The sequence below is a fragment of the Rhodnius prolixus genome, unplaced genomic scaffold, assembly GCF_049639745.1.
Source record: "Rhodnius prolixus isolate KJV_2025 unplaced genomic scaffold, Rpr scaffold_1, whole genome shotgun sequence".
Classification (NCBI taxonomy): domain Eukaryota; kingdom Metazoa; phylum Arthropoda; class Insecta; order Hemiptera; family Reduviidae; genus Rhodnius; species Rhodnius prolixus.
In genome coordinates, this window is record NW_027411581.1 from 64,824,744 (window position 1) to 64,845,082 (window position 20,339).

Here is a 20,339-nt window from a genome sequence, read left to right on the forward strand (position 1 = left end):
ATATACAATCAATAGATTGTGACGACAGCTGACGATTAAAACTTAAACCAACATCGTAGCTTCTCCGAGTCAAAAGTTATACTAATTGCAAATCTCGATACGCAGCAAAATGATCTCAAAATTGCGGCGCTTCCCCCACCACCGCGCGCGATGCGTCACAGCCCTCGCTTATCGTCATGAATTCTTTGATCCTTTAGCTATCCAGTGGTCTAATTTAATTTTGGATGTAGACGATAGATTCGAAACTATAATGCCAAACTGTATCCCCCGATTTTGTTATCTTTAGATTTTTTGGATTGCCACCATATGATTCAAATTTAAAGACGTATTCACCACGTCAAAAGGGAAAAAAAAAAAAATTAGGCCAGTAAAAACGGCATACTTCTGGGGCTTAGAAACGAAATAAACTAACTACATAGTTTACATTATTTCTTATGGGATAAATTGTTTCGGTTCTCGACCAAATTGGTTCTCGATCGCACTTACGGAACGAATTGTGGTCGAGAACTGAGGTACCACTGTACTGTTGTTTTTGTAGCCCCCTCCATAAAATTATTTTTTTTTTTTTTATTTTTTTTTTTTTTTTTTTTGGCGCATCAACAGCTGAGGTCATTAGCGCCCGGAGCTTTTTCCAGTGCACTGCCGGCCTCCGGACAGTGTTCTCTCGTTACAGACAACACTGTCCATCACCGGACAGTGAGCTGTAAGAAGCTCCTAGGAAGAGAAAATCTAAGGGTCAGCTGCTGGATTCGAACCCGGGACCTCCGCGTGGGAGTCCAGTATGCTAACCTCATAGCTAATCCCTTCCCCCATAAAATTATTATTATTTTTTTTTTTGCTGGTGCTCATAAAATGGAAACTAAAACATAATATAAGTTTCTCAATATTACCTTGCAAGTCAACTATTTATTTACGAATTACTTTCGTCTCAGCTTCGTTTAGGAAGAATGTTTATTGTCCAATTTACAGTTGAATAATGGACAATATTCCTAGTTCTTTTATTCTGTAATTTTGTTTTATTACAAAAGTAAATGTTCCTGTAATAAAAGAAAAAGAAAAGATTAATGTTTGTTTGTTATTCATCTCTAGCAAAAGTAATAAGAAATTTTCAGTATTACTTTTACGCAAAGAAAATATTCATTTCCAGATTCCTTCGCAAAAAGCGGGGCAAAAGAAAAAAAAATGTTACAGAAAATTAGACATTCCAACTTGAAATTATATTTTCTTGGAACTTAATATTGTTTAAATTAAATTATATGGCCTTTACTTCCATTATTCGTAGCAATCTTAAAAATTTTATAATAAACTTGAAATTTTTAACTATATGCATAATCAGGGAAGAAGGGATATTAGCTTAGTGTACCTGGATTTCAACGCAGAGGTCCCTGGGTTCGATATCCAGCTGGCAGAACCTTAGATTTTTTTCTTTCGAGTAGCTTTTTTACAGCTCACCGTCTCCGGTGATGGAGAGTGTTGTCTGTTACGAGAGAACATTGTCCTTGAGGCTGGCAGGGCACTAAAAAACGTTCCGGGTTGCCCCATGATCTTCAAATTTTTGACGCTTCTTAAACAGAAAAAATAAAATATTGGACGCACTTAAAAGTTTTGTTTTACCACACTATGTTTCTATGTGATGGATGGAATAATCGATATTCTCTATCGATACGGATTCAGCCATATTTTCAAGCAAAAATGTCATCACAAAATGTAAAACCTCGCGAATAATACGAGGCGAAGTAAGTACCGTTTGGAAATTTGGCCACCGCAATGCTGCGGTCGGCATTTGGCGCATGCGTGCTGTGTACCCTATATCTGTCAGATAGAAATCAGACGCTATGATGGAAACATTCGACCATGTTTGTGAGTACAAGTAGTCCTCGACTTACGACGTTGATCCTTTCCAACGCGGCGTCGTAAACCGTTTTTTTTTTTCGACGTAAGTCGGAACATACGTAAACTGTACCTTTTAATAAGCCCTTTACGCTTTCATAGGAGCAGATCCTTTCACATGTTCAAGGATACGATCTTTATCCTTGACACAGCCGAAGCTACAGTCGAACGACTAAGTCCAAGTGACCGGCCAATGTTTGTCGCTGTTTCCCCCCTTATCAAATCGCTTTACGATATCTAATTTCACTTCCATGGTGATGGCCTTCCTTTTCTTCGATGCACCGCCATCAGAAGAGTTTGCCTTACGTTTGGAAGCCATAATGAAGGGCAAAAAGTGATCGTGACAACGATGTTAATGGCGTACTGGGATGCTGGTGACACCGTCTTCCTCGGTCCCGAGCCGCTGCACACCAAAACATGTACAGTAGTTTGCGGGCTTTTCATAATACTGTACAGTACTGCACACCAAAACACGTACAGTAGTTCGCGGGCTTTTCATAGTACTGTACAGTACTGCACACCAAAACACGTACAGTAGTTCGCGGGCTTTTCATAGTACTGTACTGTAAATGGGAGTCGTAACCACGAAATGTCTTAACTCGAGACCGTCGCAACCCAAGGACTATCTGTATTTAAATGTGCCTCCGTCCGCCCGGGCCGATGGAGAATCACATGTTGTAATTCGTTTTCTTAGTGATACAAGATGTGTAAGCGGCTAGAATTCATCTTAAGATCCGTGAATTTTTTTGGAGAAAACAATAGAAGCGCCGGAAATGATACGGTAAATAGGCTAAGAGTTTTCAAAAATATAGCTATACGAATGATCATGCGATGTGCAAAGAATTAAGGCGACCTATAGACTTTACTGAAGATTTGGTACAGGTGATTTGGTGAAAGACAGGTGACTACCACCCAGCAGTTTCTGCATTGGAAGATGCATCTGGATGGTCAGCTCCACGATGATGATGTTGATCAAGGTCAAAACGACCGAGTTGCAGCGGTTTCTCTAATCAGGCGACAGACTTCTATCAGGATGGGATTCAAGAGCTGGTCGTCCGATACGAATTTGTGGCAATTATTGTAGAAAAGTAGATTCAGGTGCCAGGCTTTCATGTACATAAAAATACAATTTTTAAGAAAAGTATACTTAAAAAAAACACTCCTCGCATAATTATTCACTCATTTTCTTACGAAATGATTTTCCACTTATCTCCTTTTTCAGAGTGACGACATATGTGCATTTAAGAACGTGCCTTATCTTATAAGACTATAAGGACAAATTTACCAACACGTAACAGCATAATGCAGTATATTATCTTAAATGTTTACAAGCGTTTGGACATTATACCGGAAGTGGCTATAAGTATTCAATATGCCATTCAAGTATAGTTAGGCTAATCTTTTTTTCTAGACTTTATTTTTTATGGCAAATTTATTTTAACGATTATTTTCAAAAATAAAAATAAATACATTTATTATAAATTTTTGAATAATCAGCTAACTTTTTACTTCAATATTTATAAATTATTTCATTGGCTCGTAACTGATAAGACAACTAGAAGCCTACAATTTTTTTTTTTTTTTTTTAATTTTTGTGGACACTATCATGACTTCCGTTAAACGTATTTTTCGCAATTTAAAGAACCCATTACCCCCCCCCCCTACGAACTGTTTGCTATATGATGTTTTGTGTTCCCGGAGATATTGAGCCGTTAAAAGAATGTCCGACGAATCAAATTGTACCCTAGAGCAGTGGTTCTTAACCGGTGTTCCGCGCAACACTGGTGTTCCGCGAATATGGTCGAAGTGTTCCGCGAAATTTCAATTTTAAATGTACTGAAATTTAGGAACTTATGAAAGCTGCGAAAACAAAAAATTGTTCCTTTTTTTTTAATTTGAATTTAATTTTAAGTTCTTAAAGGTTGATAACTTTTTGGGTCATGAAATTCTGTAAAATTATGGCCGTTCTATATCTCCCACTGTGAACCACGTATTCGTATGGAATTTTGTTCTCTTGTACACTTTGTTTTTCTCAATTATAAACTATAGTTATTTTGTGCACAGATCCAAAAAGGTAGAAGATATAAAGGGTTAAAAATTTTTTGGGTCATGAAATTCTGTAAAATTATGGCCGTTCTATATCTCTCACTGTGAACCACGTATTGATATGGAATTTTGTTCTCTTGTACACTTTGTTTTTCTCAGTTATAAACTATAGTTATTTTGTGCACAGATCTAAAAAGGTAGAAGATATAAAGGGTTGAAAATTTTTTGGGTCATGAAATTCTGTAAAATTATGGCCGTTCAATATCTCTCACTGTGAACCACGTATTGATATGGAATTTTGTTCTCATATACACATTGTTTATCTCAATTATAAACTATAGTTATTTTGTGCACAGATCTAAAAAGGTTGAAGATATAAAGGGTTGAAAATTTTTTGGGTCATGAAATTCTGTAAAATTATGGCCGTTCTATATCTTCCACTGTGAACCACGTATTGATATGGAATTTTGTTCTCTTATACACTTTGTTTTTCTCAATTATAAACTATAGTTATTTTGTGCACAGATCTAAAAAAGGTAGAAGATATAAAGGGTTGAAATTTTTTTGGGTCATGAAATTCTGTAAAACTGTGCCCTTTCTATATCTCTCACTGTGAACCACGTATTGATATGGAATTTTGTTCTCTTATACACTTTGTTTTTCTCAATTATAAACTATAGTTATTTTGTGCACAGATCTATAAATGTAGAAGATATAAAGGGTTGAAAATTATTTGGGTCATGAAATTCTGTAAAATTATGGCCGTTCTATATCTCTCACTGTGAACCACGTATTGATATGGAATTTTGTTCGCTTATACACATTGTTTTTCTCAATTATAAACTATAGTTATTTTGTGCACAGATCTAAAAAAGTGGAAGATATAAAGGGTTGAAATTTTTTTGGGTCATGAAATTCTGTAAAATTATGGCCGTTCTATATCACTCACTGTGAACCACGTATTGATATGGAATTTTGTTCTCTTCTACACTTTGTTTTTCTCAATTATAAACTATAGTTATTTTGTGCACAGATCTATAAATGTAGAAGATATAAAGGGTTGAAAATTATTTGGGTCATGATATTCTGTAAAATTATGGCCATTCTAAATCTCCCACTCTGAACCACGTATTGGCATGGAATTTTGTTCTCTTGTACACTTTGTTTTTCTCAATTATAAACTATAGTTATTTTGTGCACAGATTTATAAATGTAGAAGATATAAAGGGTTGAAAATTTTTTGGGTCATGAAATTCTGTAAAATTATGGCCGTTCTATATCTCTCACTGTGAACCACGTATTGATATGGAATTTTGTTCTCTTATACACTTTGTTTTTCTCAATTATAAACTATAGTTATTTTGTGCACAGATCTATAAATGTAGAAGATATAAAGGGTTGAAAATTATTTGGGTCATGAAATTCTGTAAAATTATGGCCGTTCTATATCTCTCACTGTGAACCACGTATTGATATGGAATTTTGTTCGCTTATACACATTGTTTTTCTCAATTATAAACTATAGTTATTTTGTGCACAGATCTAAAAAAGTGGAAGATATAAAGGGTTGAAATTTTTTTGGGTCATGAAATTCTGTAAAATTATGGCCGTTCTATATCTCTCTCTGTGAACCACGTATTGATATGGAATTTTGTTCTCTTCTACACTTTGTTTTTCTCAATTATAAACTATAGTTATTTTGTGCACAGATCTATAAATGTAGAAGATATAAAGGGTTAAAAATTATTTGGGTCATGATATTCTGTAAAATTATGGCCATTCTAAATCTCCCACTCTGAACCACGTATTGGCATGGAATTTTGTTCTCTTGTACACTTTGTTTTTCTCAATTATAAACTATAGTTATTTTGTGCACAGATTTATAAATGTAGAAGATATAAAGGGTTGAAAATTTTTTGGGTCATGAAATTCTGTAAAATTATGGCCGTTCTATATCTCCCACTGTGAACCACGTATTGGTATTGAATTTTGTTCTCTTGTACACTTTGTTTTTCCCAATTATAAACTATAGTTATTTTGTGCACAGATCTATAAATGTAGAAGATATAAAGGGTTGAAAATTTTTTGGGTCATGAAATTCTGTAAAATTATGGCCGTTCTATATATCCCACTGTGAACCACGTATTGGTATTGAATTTTGTTCTCTTGTACACTTTGTTTTTCTCAATTATAAACTATAGTTATTTTGTGCACAGATCTAAAAAGGTAGAAGATATAAAGGGTTGAAAATTTTTTGGGTCATGAAATTCTGTAAAATTATGGCCGTTCAATATCTCTCACTGTGAACCACGTATTGATATGGAATTTTCTTCTCATATACACATTGTTTATCTCAATTATAAACTATAGTTATTTTGTGCACAGATCTAAAAAGGTTGAAGATATAAAGGGTTGAAAATTTTTTGGGTCATGAAATTCTGTAAAATTATGGCCGTTCTATATCTTCCACTGTGAACCACGTATTGATATGGAATTTTGTTCTCTTATACACTTTGTTTTTCTCAATTATAAACTATAGTTATTTTGTGCACAGATCTAAAAAAGGTAGAAGATATAAAGGGTTGAAATTTTTTTGGGTCATGAAATTCTGTAAAACTGTGCCCGTTCTATATCTCTCACTGTGAACCACGTATTGATATGGAATTTTGTTCTCTTATACACTTTGTTTTTCTCAATTATAAACTATAGTTATTTTGTGCACAGATCTATAAATGTAGAAGATATAAAGGGTTGAAAATTATTTGGGTCATGAAATTCTGTAAAATTATGGCCGTTCTATATCTCTCACTGTGAACCACGTATTGATATGGAATTTTGTTCGCTTATACACATTGTTTTTCTCAATTATAAACTATAGTTATTTTGTGCACAGATCTAAAAAAGTGGAAGATATAAAGGGTTGAAATTTTTTTGGGTCATGAAATTCTGTAAAATTATGGCCGTTCTATATCTCTCACTGTGAACCACGTATTGATATGGAATTTTGTTCTCTTCTACACTTTGTTTTTCTCAATTATAAACTATAGTTATTTTGTGCACAGATCTATAAATGTAGAAGATATAAAGGGTTGAAAATTATTTGGGTCATGATATTCTGTAAAATTATGGCCATTCTAAATCTCCCACTCTGAACCACGTATTGGCATGGAATTTTGTTCTCTTGTACACTTTGTTTTTCTCAATTATAAACTATAGTTATTTTGTGCACAGATTTATAAATGTAGAAGATATAAAGGGTTGAAAATTTTTTGGGTCATGAAATTCTGTAAAATTATGGCCGTTCTATATCTCCCACTGTGAACCACGTATTGGTATTGAATTTTGTTCTCTTGTACACTTTGTTTTTCCCAATTATAAACTATAGTTATTTTGTGCACAGATCTATAAATGTAGAAGATATAAAGGGTTGAAAATTTTTTGGGTCATGAAATTCTGTAAAATTATGGCCGTTCTATATATCCCACTGTGAACCACGTATTGGTATTGAATTTTGTTCTCTTGTACACTTTGTTTTTCTCAATTATAAACTATAGTTATTTTGTGCACAGATCTAAAAAGGTGAAGATATAAAGGGTTGAAAGTCTTTTGGGTCATGAAATTCTGTAAACTTATGGCCGTTCTATATCAGTCACTGTGAACCACGTATTGATATGGAATTTTGTTCTCTTCTACACTTTGTTTTTCTCAATTATAAACTATAGTTATTTTGTGCACAGATCTATAAATGTAGAAGATATAAAGGGTTGAAAAATTTTTGGGTCATGAAATTCTGTAAAATTATGGCCGTTCTATATCTCTCACTGTGAACCACGTATTGATATGGAATTTTGTTCTCTTGTACACTTTGTTTTTCTCAATTATAAACTATAGTTATTTTGTGCACAGATCTATAAATGTAGAAGATATTAAGGGTTGATAACTTTTTGGGTCATGAAATTCTGTAAAATTATGGCCGTTCTATATCTCTTACTGTGAATCACGTATTGGTATGGAATTTTGTTCTCTTATACACTTTGTTTTTCTCAATTATAAACTATAGTTATTTTGTTCACAGATCTATAAATGTAGAAGATATAAAGGGTTGAAAATTTATTGGGTCATGAAATTCTGTAAAATTATGACCTTTCTATATCTCCCACTGTGAACCACGTATTGGTATGGAATTTTGTTCTCTTATACACTTTGTTTTTCTCAATTATAAACTATAGTTATTTTGTTCACAGATCCATAAATGTAGAAGATATAAAGGGTTGAAAATTTATTGGGTCATGAAATTCTGTAAAATTATGACCTTTCTATATCTCCCACTGTGAACCACGTATTCGTATGGAATTTTGTTCTCTTGTACACTTTGTTTTTCTCAATTATAAACTATAGTTATTTTGTGCACAGATCTTTAAATGTAGAAGATATTAAGGGTTGAAATTTTTTTGGGTCATGAAATTCTGTAAAATTATGGCCGTTCTATATCTCTCACTGTGAACCACGTATTGATATGGGATTTTTTTCTCTTATACACTTTGTTTTTCTCAATTATAAACTATAGTTATTTTTTGCACAGATCTATAAATGTAGAAGATATAAAGAGTTCAAAATTTTTTGGGTCATGAAATTCTGTAAAATTATGGCCGTTCTATATCTCTCACTGTGAATCACGTATTGGTATGGAATTTTGTTCTCTTGTACACTTTGTTTTTCTCAATTATAAACTATAGTTATTTTGTGCACAGATCTAAAAAGGTGGAAGATATAAAGGGTTGAAAATCTTTTGGGTCATGAAATTCTGTAAAATTATGGCAGTTCTATATCTCCCACTGTGAACCACGTATTGATATGGAATTTTGTTCTCTTGTACACTTTGTTTTTCTCAATTATAAACTATAGTTATTTTGTGCACAGATCTATAAATGTAGAAGATATTAAGGGTTGATAACTTTTTGGGTCATGAAATTCTGTAAAATTATGGCCGTTCTATATCTCTTACTGTGAATCACGTATTGGTATGGAATTTTGTTCTCTTATACACTTTGTTTTTCTCAATTATAAACTATAGTTATTTTGTTCACAGATCTATAAATGTAGAAGATATAAAGGGTTGAAAATTTATTGGGTCATGAAATTCTGTAAAATTATGACCTTTCTATATCTCCCACTGTGAACCACGTATTGGTATGGAATTTTGTTCTCTTATACACTTTGTTTTTCTCAATTATAAACTATAGTTATTTTGTTCACAGATCTATAAATGTAGAAGATATAAAGGGTTGAAAATTTATTGGGTCATGAAATTCTGTAAAATTATGACCTTTCTATATCTCCCACTGTGAACCACGTATTCGTATGGAATTTTGTTCTCTTGTACACTTTGTTTTTCTCAATTATAAACTATAGTTATTTTGTGCACAGATCTTTAAATGTAGAAGATATTAAGGGTTGAAATTTTTTTGGGTCATGAAATTCTGTAAAATTATGGCCGTTCTATATCTCTCACTGTGAACCACGTATTGATATGGGATTTTTTTCTCTTATACACTTTGTTTTTCTCAATTATAAACTATAGTTATTTTTTGCACAGATCTATAAATGTAGAAGATATAAAGAGTTCAAAATTTTTTGGGTCATGAAATTCTGTAAAATTATGGCCGTTCTATATCTCTCACTGTGAATCACGTATTGGTATGGAATTTTGTTCTCTTGTACACTTTGTTTTTTCTCAATTATAAACTATAGTTATTTTGTGCACAGATCTAAAAAGGTGGAAGATATAAAGGGTTGAAAATCTTTTGGGTCATGAAATTCTGTAAAATTATGGCCGTTCTATATCTCCCACTGTGAACCACGTATTGATATGGAATTTTGTTCTCTTATACATTTTGTTTTTCTCAATTATAAACTATAGTTATTTTGTGCACAGATCTAAAAAGGTAGAAGATATAAAGGGTTGAAAATTTTTTGGGTCTTGAAATTCTGTAAAATTATGACCGTTCTATATCTCCCACTGTGAACCACGTATTCGTATGAAATTTTGTTCTCTTGTACACTTTGTTTTTCTGAATTATAAACTATAGTTATTTTGTGCACAGATCTATAAATGTAGAAGATATAAAGCAGTGGTTCTTAACCGGTGTTCCGCGAATATGGTCCAAGTGTTCCGCGAAATTTCAATTTTAAATGTATTGAAATTTAGAAACTTAGGAAAGATACGAAAACAAAAAATTGTTCCTTTTTTTTTAATTTGAATTTAATTTTAAGTTCTTGCTAAATACCGAATTTCAAATTATTTAATGTTAGTGTTCCGCGAGAAAAATATATACATATAATTCTGTTCCGCGTCTATGAAAAGGTTAAGAACCGCTGCCCTAGAGGAACGAATCGTCATGAGTACCTGGGCTCATGAACGACCTAACATTGATAGTAATCCCAAAGGATTTTAACGTTAGATTTAATGCGGCAGCACCTCCGAAACCAAAAATTTTACGTTAGGAGAAGAAGCTATTTGAAACTGGGTTCCTTTAAGGATAGACCGCGTTCTGGAAGACCATCAACTATTCCGTAGACCCCGAGACTCATGTGACCGTATCAGTGAATCAGCACACTTATCTTACCATGCTAGGCGACTGGTTTGTACCGCCATTGGAACGTTTTGGGGCTTCGTGATCGAATCTAATTTCAACAAGATGGGGCACTAGCTCATTTCGCAATTACGTGTGAACAATTCGAAGTATTCAGAGATAGATGGATCGCCAGCGTTACCGCGCACCTCAGAAATGGCCACCACGAAGTCCTGATCTGACATACTGTGATAACATGGGGATACATCAAACTAAACGCCACCCTGAATCGTTATCAGACACCTCAAAGGCGCTGTTCGGAATGCATTTGCTTCCATTACTCCAGCAATGCTGCGGCCTATTTCAGATCGCTTCTGGAGGTGAATAATGTGAGTGTGCACACTCTAACGCCTGGAGTAAATGATGGTTTACTTGTAATTTGCTTATACTACTTAAAAGCTTCTCTCAACATATACATACTGTTAAAAGAACACTTTGCATGGATGTTTGCAGGGGGGTAATAGGACTTTTGGAACATAATGTATATTAAAGGAACTCGCCGGAAGCCAGAGTTTCAAAATTTCTTTGTCGGAAGTAACATTTTACTGAGCGGATGATAATTTAAAACAAAAAAAAAAAGGAAAAATAAAGCTGACCTCATTCGGGTTCCAAAATTTCTACTATTTAGAAGTGAATGTGTTTCGAAAAATTTGAATCAGAAATAATGTTAATTAAGTAAAGTCGTGTGAGTGTTTACATCCGGTTTACTATTTAATAAAGTTGCTATCTTTTTCAATTTGCAAATATTAGAGAGGAACTTGGAGAGGCCAAAGTCAAACAAAATGGTTCGTTAGTGTTTGTCAAAGTATTACTCAAGACAAAGTGGGTCTAAATTATCTTCTACACTTTTAATTGCGACTGGATCTTTTGAATTTCCTTTTGTTCTTTGTTCCCTCAGGACTGTCTGTCTACCTGGATTTTTTTTTATTTTCCTCCAACATTTTTTCCCTTTCTACTTAAAGGAAGTGGAAGTATTGTGATCGTGACCAAATTTTTTTGTAACTTTTCACTGCAAAAACGTTCGTGTTTTGTGGTAACTTATTGAACAAAATTTAGAACAATTTTGTGAAGTTAGTAATGCCAAATGCAAGGAGATTATTTTAGGCTTATTTTTTTTTTTTTCCAATTTTTGCTGATAACTGCAGGAAATAACCTGACGAACATATCTTGCAATATTTACTGAATTGCAATATGGTGGAAAAACCATATTTGTATATGAAATATTTGTTTTTGTTCTTCAAACAAAGAAAGAATAATTTAATTTTCTCGTTGAATATTTTTTTATCTTCCATTTTCTTGTGTTGGACAGCTACAATTTTAATTCAATATATTAAATTAATTCCCGAAACGTAGAAAACAGTGAGAAAAGTATTCAATAAATTATGTCTTTCTTCGCTATACAGAAAAACTGAGCTGTACCAGTGAGTGGCAGGCTCTCAAGAGGCTTTGCGCATGCGTCTAGCTTTAATTTCTAAAGGCTTATAGTACCCTCAGCCCTTACTTGAGCGCAGTATCGTACGATTCTCTGGCGGCAAAATCAAGTACTATCGAGCTGCTATAGTGTGAATGATATGACTGGATAAGTCACTTTTTCTTTTTTTTTTTAGCTGTAGATGAGCTGTACGAGTGAGAGAAAAAAACTAAGGGTCAGGCAGCTGGATTCGAACCCAGGATCTCTGGGTTGTAATTCAGCCTAGCCCTGATTGAAGTAATTATTATTAATTATTTTCAAATTTTTTTATTTTTATTATTACAGTTAAATACATATTTCTTTTATCGATTTTTTGATCATATTCCCTGCGAAAAGTAATTTATTGATCTAAGTTAAAAATTGCCAAATTTAAGACACTCAAGACCAGCGGTTCTCAACCTGTGGGTCGCGATCCCGGCGGGGATCGAACGACCAAAACACAGGGGTCGCCTAAAGCCATCAGAAAATTCATATTTCCGATAGCTTTAGGCGCTGAGAAGCCGCGCTACCGTTTGCAGCAGCGCTATTCAGCTGGAACTCACGCCGTTAATGTTATTTATTGGAATTAGTAATAAATATTTCTCAATACATGTAAAATTAAATATTGTTTTTGTGATTAATCACTATGTTTAAATTATGTTTGATTTGTAGCAATGAGAATACATAATGTATATCAGGTATTTACATTCCGAATCATAACTGTAGCAACATTACAGTTATGAAGTAGCCACCAAAATTATTTTTTGGTTTGGGGTCACCGCAACATGAGGAACTGTATTTTGGGGTCACGGCATTAGTAAGGTTGAGAACCACTGCGTCTAGACGAATAGAATGTTTCCTAGCTGGCCCGTTAGAGTGAAACAGTGTTCCCTGCTTGTCGCACATCCTGTGTGTTTGAGTACAGAGTGCGGGGCAGGAGAAGAAACACCCAGGGGACTAGATTAGGGGTTAATTAAAGGGACAGGACGAGGGACTAAAGGAGGAGAATCAACTACCTCAACAGCTCGATTAACTTGGGACGACTGCCTTTCATCTCTTGGCATGACACTAAATTGTACTTGTTTTACAGACGCCATTCCTTTTTTTGGTCCCCTCTCCCCTCCACTGTTGGAAATTAAGTTTTATATTTGTTCAACCATTTTCTTTTCTTTGTTTTGCCTAGATCAGCTGTTATATTTCTTTTATTATTTGCCTAGATCAGCAATTATATTTCTTTTATTTTTTGCCTAGATCAGCTGTTATATTTCTTTTATTTTTTGCCTAGATCAGCTGTTATATTTCTTTTATTATTTGCCTAGATCAGCAATTATATTTCTTTTATTTTTTGCCTAGATCAGCTGTTATATTTCTTTTATTTTTTGCCTAGATCAGCTGTTATATTTCTTTTATTTTTTACTTTCTCGCAATAAAAGGTACTATCTACAGTTTTAAATCTTATTTTTCAGTTCCCTTTCATTGTTCATGTTTATCAATTCACAGTAGATTTATTTTTATTAATTTCTTTGTGAAAACCTACTGCCGTACACTCACATGACTTCCTTTCACTTCAATAGGGATCCTAAAATCTGGAGATTCACGAACAGAGACTGTAACGTCACGTAGAATTTTTTTATCAAAATTTTCCTTATCTACTTTAGTTAGAAAAGCAAGATTTCTGATTCAGCAAGCATAATGTATACTGTAAAGGACAATGAAATCCAAAATCTCTACACCAAACCGATTAGTCTATCTCTGACAATGGATGTAAGTCCAAGACTGAACAGGATGTTTCGTTGGATAGAATGTTAGAAGAAATTATCCAGGATCTTGGAATTGACCAGATTTCCAATAATGTACGGTTGTGCGTCCTACATATCATAAAGAAGGGTTAAATACGAAAATATTTTGCTTAATTTTTTCCGATTTTAATGCAAATCTCACAAGCGGAAATGCCATTTCACTGAGTGGATTATTTACTTTTTTGAGATTTTCTAAAAGGAAGTTTCAATTATTTCCTTTAAACTTACTATTCTCCTGGAACTTGTATGTTGGTTTTTTCTATAATTTTTTTGCCAGTCAAATTCGGCTATTATATGTTGTAGACTATATATGGGGTGGCTATTATATGTACCCATATGTTGTAGACCAGGGGTCCCCAAACTGTTTACACAGGGGGCCAGTTCACTGTACGACAGACCGTTGGAGGGCCAGACTTAAAAAAAAAACTATTTTAAAGTAAAAAAACAAAAACAAAACGGGAACAAATAGAATATTTCAAATAAAGAACAAGTAAATTTAAATCACCAAACTGTCCAGTATTTCTGTGGGAATTATGGACCTGCTTTTGGCTAATGAGATGGTCAATGTCCGGTTTAGTTCTTAGTGCTTCGCCTTTTTTCCTACTTCTGGCTGTTACGATATTTTACACTGTTTTCAGAGCCGTGACGCGTGCATCCCGCGCCATCGGAAGTAGTACTGTACATGAGCAACGCAGCGCTTTGCGACGGCCGCCACATATAGTGCTCCTCTCACTGACCACCAATGAAAGAGATGCCCCTTTCGGAAGTGCGGCAGGGGCCGGATAAATGGCTTCAGGGGGACGCATGTGGCCCGCGGGCCGTAGTTTGGGGTCCCCTGTTGTAGACTATACTCATATATGGGGTGGCTATTACTTGTTATAGACTATTTATGGGATGACTGTTATATGTTATAAACTATTTATGGGGTGACTGTTATATGTTATAGACTACACAGGGTGTATAGGGAGGAGAGGTCGAAACTTCGGGAGGTGATTCAGCAACTCAAATGCAACAAAAAATATTCTCTTCACTTTAGCCTGATTCTCAAGTGTCCAAGATATTTGCATTTTTAACTTTTCTGTCGATATTCGCGTTTTTCGCCATAAAAACGGCCGTAACTTTTCTATCCTTTATCCTACAACAAATCTGCTTATTCCAAACGAAAGAGCATTAAATTTCCTATAAATTGTACAGAGCCTCAAAACGATTCTTATAACAATTACATTTTTACTTGAATGTCTAAAAATTTCGTTCTGGATGATTTTTGTTAAAATTTTCAACTGCATTTTCTCAATGGTTAATGAATCAAGGAATCACATAATTTCAGAAAAAGTTGCGCATTTATTGAGCTTCAAGATCATATGGATTTTTTTGGTTTTTAATAAAAACCCTACCCCGAACAGAGGGGTGTAAATGCAGAAAACTGGGATTTTGCAAACTGACTTTTCATTACTAATTTACTCAAATGTCAATTTTTGGAGAAGGAACAAAAAGAAAAGTAACCATTTTAGTTTTTCACAATTATTATTTAATAAAACGGAAGTAAAAAATGGCTATTACTTGTTATAGACTATTTATGGGATAAATGTTATATGTTATAGACAACTATATAGGGGATGGCTATTACTTGTTATAGACTATTTATGGGGTGTCTACAATGAAAATGGCTATTATATCCTTCTAAAGGACAATTTCAATATAATGTACGACTCTGCCTGTAGTACCAGAAGTCAATTAAACCATTTATTCAATGGATTTTTTCACATTTTTGAAGCTTTTTTTGGGGGGGGGAGAAATAGCTCCAAAATTTTTTTATTTAAACTTTGTATTTAGATCGTAAGTTTTTATTTTGTTTGAGTAAAATTAAACTCGAGAATTTTATTAAGAATTTAAGTTGTGTGGAGTGTCCACAACAGATTTTTGTGTATGAATAGATAAAACATTAAAATAATGAAAATGTTACCAAAAGGAGGAAATTTGACATTTACTACGCTGGGTAAATTGCGCTTGAAATATTTATAACTTTGTCACAACTACAACACTGAGGGCGCTAAGTTCGTTTACTTGGTACAGCAAATATTTACTCAGCTAAGATTCTGAGCTGGCGTTCCAGTGCAATCTTCTATATCTTCCTAAAACATGAAATCTGACAACATTAATACAAATTTTTTGAGGATAAATTTCTAATTTTCCTTTCTCTCAGTTATCAGTTTGACTTTAAGCAGTTTTCTATTATTTATTGATTTTTTCTGACCTTAGGAACTTCACCTGTAATCCTTGATGCAAATATAATTTCTGTTGTATATAAACCAATATCTGCACAGCCGGCCTCCGGACAATATTCTCTCGTCACAGACAACACTGTCCATCACCGAACAGAAAGCTATAAAGAAGCTCCTAACAAGAAAAAAAATCTAAGAATCAAGCAGCTGGATTCGAACCTGTGACCTTTGCGTTGGAATCCAGTATTCGCTAACCACACGGCTAATCCGTCTCTAGTACAACGTACGCTGTAAATGTTTTTTTAAACATGTAATGTATGGTTTAATAATTTTGTACATGACCTTTATAAAGTAAATATGTTTCGAAACTCATTAAGAACATGTTCGGACTACGACATGATGATTCTGTTAACGTGTAAATGTAAAAGGACTGTGTACTGCTTAAAATAACAGTTGCTTGAATTATTTTGAAATTTTACTCTCAGTATGATTTATCTTCATTTTTAATGACCGCTTCCTTGTTAATCCCAAACCAAATTTGACCTTTTTTTACACTAATCCTGGATACAGAAATTATTATTCCAAACCAAAAAGTAATTATTGTTAGAATTTTTTTTTTTAGAAAAACAACAATGGTGGACATTCTGTTTATTCCAGATAAAAGAAACGTCAGCCCATTCGAGTAAACACAAGATATAGAGGTCCACAGATCGGCGGGCTGAGTCTTCCCCTCTTCTTCGCCAGTTCTATTGAGCTGGAAAACTTCTTCATTGTCACGCTCCGGATCCTATAATGTCTGGACACATTCTTGGGAAAACGGGCCCTTTGTATTTTCACAGCCTTCTTCTTTTCATTTCTGTTTGCTTTAAATTCTATTCGGGAAAACTTACTATCTAAAGGGGAAAATTTTTCCTAACGGGGTAAAGCAGGAAGTAGAGAGAGTGAGAGAGACAATCTTGGAAGTAACTAATTTAAGGTTCTTGACGTCAGAAAAATAGATTGTGCGCACGGACGTTTTCATTGACGGCCAACTTGTTATTTTCATGGCCATCATTGGTTATGATAATAGAATTTTCTTTCCATTGTTTAAACATTTCCTTTTAATAATTCCCTTTCCACAATGACGTTTCATTTGTTGTGCAAAAACTTAAAATTTATTTATTTTATATATAAGTAAATTAATCGCCTATTTTTTCAGGCGTGGCTTAACGTCCAACTACCAATTAGGTCGGACGTCGTGGACGGAGGCGACCAGCAAACATAATTTGTTCATTTTATATATTTATTATTATTTTTTAATAGTTTTGAACGATTAAATTAGCTGTACATAGAACTATAAACTATTATAGCCTCCTAAAGCGAAACACATTCTTTCAAAAAACCAGGGTTCCTTCTTCAATCTGGTGAAGTCACTGAGTCGATGTAGGGAAATAGAAGTTCCGAGATTTTAGGATGTTGAGTTAATCCTGGACCCACGCATGCCCATTTGTGATACTAAATCGACTAAAAAATCGATAATTGAAAGTGGTTGGACATAAAAAAAAAAAAAACATGGTTGAATTATGGTATTTATCCACTGATGTCATTCACAATAAATTTTTGAAAATCGATAAATGCAGAGAGGTATTGTCCTCCAAAAAATTACATAAAATCGACAAATTGTATCTGAAATTTTGCCGACAAGTGTTGGATAAGGGATTCGATCCCATTGCTCAAACATTTCACAAATTGTTGTCCGAAAGATTGAATGAATCTTAAGATTAAAGTTCAGCTTTATGTAACATTTGTATTTCCTTCGACCTCTTGCTAAAGAATTGTAACCTTTGCAAACGACAGGATAACCTCCCAGGACGGAATATTTTCAAGATAACAGCCAACTTATTTTTTTTTGTTGATGGAGATGTGCTGATGCTGATGTTGTAAATTTCCATTGAGCTTTACAACTTTAAAGCATACCCCTTCCCTTTAAAAAGCTTCATAACTTTTTTTTCTAACTTAATAGATGTGAGACTGAAGTAGTCGTCTTTAAGGACTTTTAATAAATATGAAGCACATTTTTATTGGCTTTCCTGCATACGTAAAACTTACAGGACACTACATTATAATTAGAACAAAATCTTGATAATTGTGTCTAATCTGAATGCAGAACTGTGTAAGCACGGTTGTTGGAGACAAAACACGACATATGTGAGCAATACAACTGACACAACAGATGTGCAACCATGCGTGCTTTGTTAGCTGAAGTTATTACGGACTGGCGATGATTATGTCGCCTATAAACAAACAGTGCCTTAGTTGGATCCATCATTGTCCTCAATGTTTCCCGATTGCAATCTAAAGTCCCTAACAATTAACAGTTAGTTTCCCTTTTTTATGAAATTAATTAAACGCTATAAATCAATTATTTGGGATCTAATTAGAACCAACAGGAAATTGTAACATAATAATGAAAGGATCTACTTGATCTTCTAATTGATAACAGTTCTTAAAAAAGTATCATGAATAAAAGAATCATGCAGCACATGATATGTCTGGTATCTTAAGAGGCAAAGGAGATTATGTCGTAAAAACGATTAGCGCTGAAAATCTCCAGGACCTCGAAAAGAGGAGAGGTTTTATCCTACTAGAATTTCTTAAGGGGGCTGGTACAATAAGGTCACACAGGGATGGTACAATAAGCCTTTAAAGCTGCAATGCCTTGGGGAACAGGATCCTAGTGTTCCAGTCGTAAATAAATAAGCAAATTACTGTTCATTATTTTTGGTGACTGAATCATAGTTTCAATAGGATGAAAAATTATTGCCAGTTTCAGTCATTATAAACTTTATTATGCCGAGCTTTCGACCTAGGTCATCTTCAGGGCTAATTTACAATGTACTGTTTTACATCATTAGAGGGTTGGTGTGTCTTCTGTCTTGTCTGTTCATGGACTGAATTAGCCCTGAAGATGACCTAGTCCCGAGGTCGAAAGCTCGGCATAATAAAGTTTATAATGACAGAAACTGGCTACTACATAAGCAAAACTGTTGGGAGCTAACGTGCTTTATATTGTTAGCTCTAATGATGACTTTACTAAAGTGAAGATCGTTGATTTAACGCGTCACAATTAAACCTCATCAACTGGTGCAGTTAATTGTGAGCTAAAAAACGTGCAACTTCTTTAGCGTTAAGAACGTGGAAATGCTCAGATGGGCACCAAATAGCCTTTGCTACACGAAACGGTACGCTTAGGCTGGAAACATAGTGGAGCGGCGAGCAAAGCGGCGATGACAGCGAGGAACAAAGCGGCGAAATCAAACGCAAGTTAACATATGGGACCGCGCATAGTAGAGAGCAAAGCGAAGATAGAGCAACGCTGTCTTCGCCGCTTTGCTCGCCGCTCCACTGTTTCCAGCCTTAGAGGGAGAAAATTGGGATGCCAACTTTGTTAGCTATCCAGGGATGTGTGAGGAGTTGTTCGCTGTCCTGATGGGTTGATGGGTTAGGTAGTGTAAAAACCTACATCGAGAACAGAGCATACATTCTATCCAAATCATCTGTACATACTTTCGTTAGTAATCAATCAATAGAGATTATCTTCGGTTAACTCCAACGTTAATGAATGTAATATCATTTAATTAACCAGAATTAGTCCCGGAAGTTACCGTCACCAGAAGTTTACATTCATGATAAAATCACCGCTGAAAGGGATCTCAGAGTATTATCCATTAATTTTAAATTCAGACGCGTCCATATTTAGGGGGTCATTGGAAATGAAGTCGGGGAAAAGATACACGGAATTGACAACGTAGATCGGACGGAAGGAAGGAAGAGTTTTGTGTGTGTATCTGTTCAGAGAGCGATGGCAACGCAAACGCAGTTAGTCACGTTGACAACAGGAAATAATGGAAGCGTACACTACTCTCAAGACAACCTGTTACACCACCACTTCAACAGCAATGGCACAGCGTATTGTGATGCTGTTATATTCAACGGGTTGTCACTCATCATCTCTCACTTTGAGCATCATCATTCGCTCATCAATTCACCACCAGTAGATTTATGTTACGTTTTAAGATTTTTTTTTTTCATTTGCATTATTTTTCTTGCGTTGAGACATTTAAGAAGTTCAAAACTTTTGTACTTTATTCTTGATTCTCTGTGTACCGTTCTGTAGATTTCCCTGCATTTACCCACATGGTTTACTGTGGTGCCTCCTAATACTGAATGGAGTCATCAAGTGCAGTGTGAGATGAAAAAATTTGGAAGTCAAATTCCCTACATCTGTTCATGGACTGAATTAGCCCTGAAGGTGACCTAG

At 34.5% G+C, this 20,339-nt stretch overlaps 1 protein-coding gene and 1 long non-coding RNA gene across 3 annotated transcripts in view; one reads left to right on the plus strand and one right to left on the minus strand.

Moving 5' to 3' along the window:
* LOC141446118 (dipeptidase 1-like) overlaps positions 1 to 20,339 on the plus strand; it is a 290,995-nt gene that overhangs the window by 152,175 nt on the left and 118,481 nt on the right. The window lies entirely within an intron of this gene.
* On the minus strand, positions 553 to 1,474 carry LOC141446129 (uncharacterized). The gene is made up of 2 exons (XR_012453534.1): positions 1,364 to 1,474; positions 553 to 1,037 (listed from the first exon to the last, which is right to left on the minus strand). It is a non-coding gene; the product is annotated as an uncharacterized lncRNA (long non-coding RNA).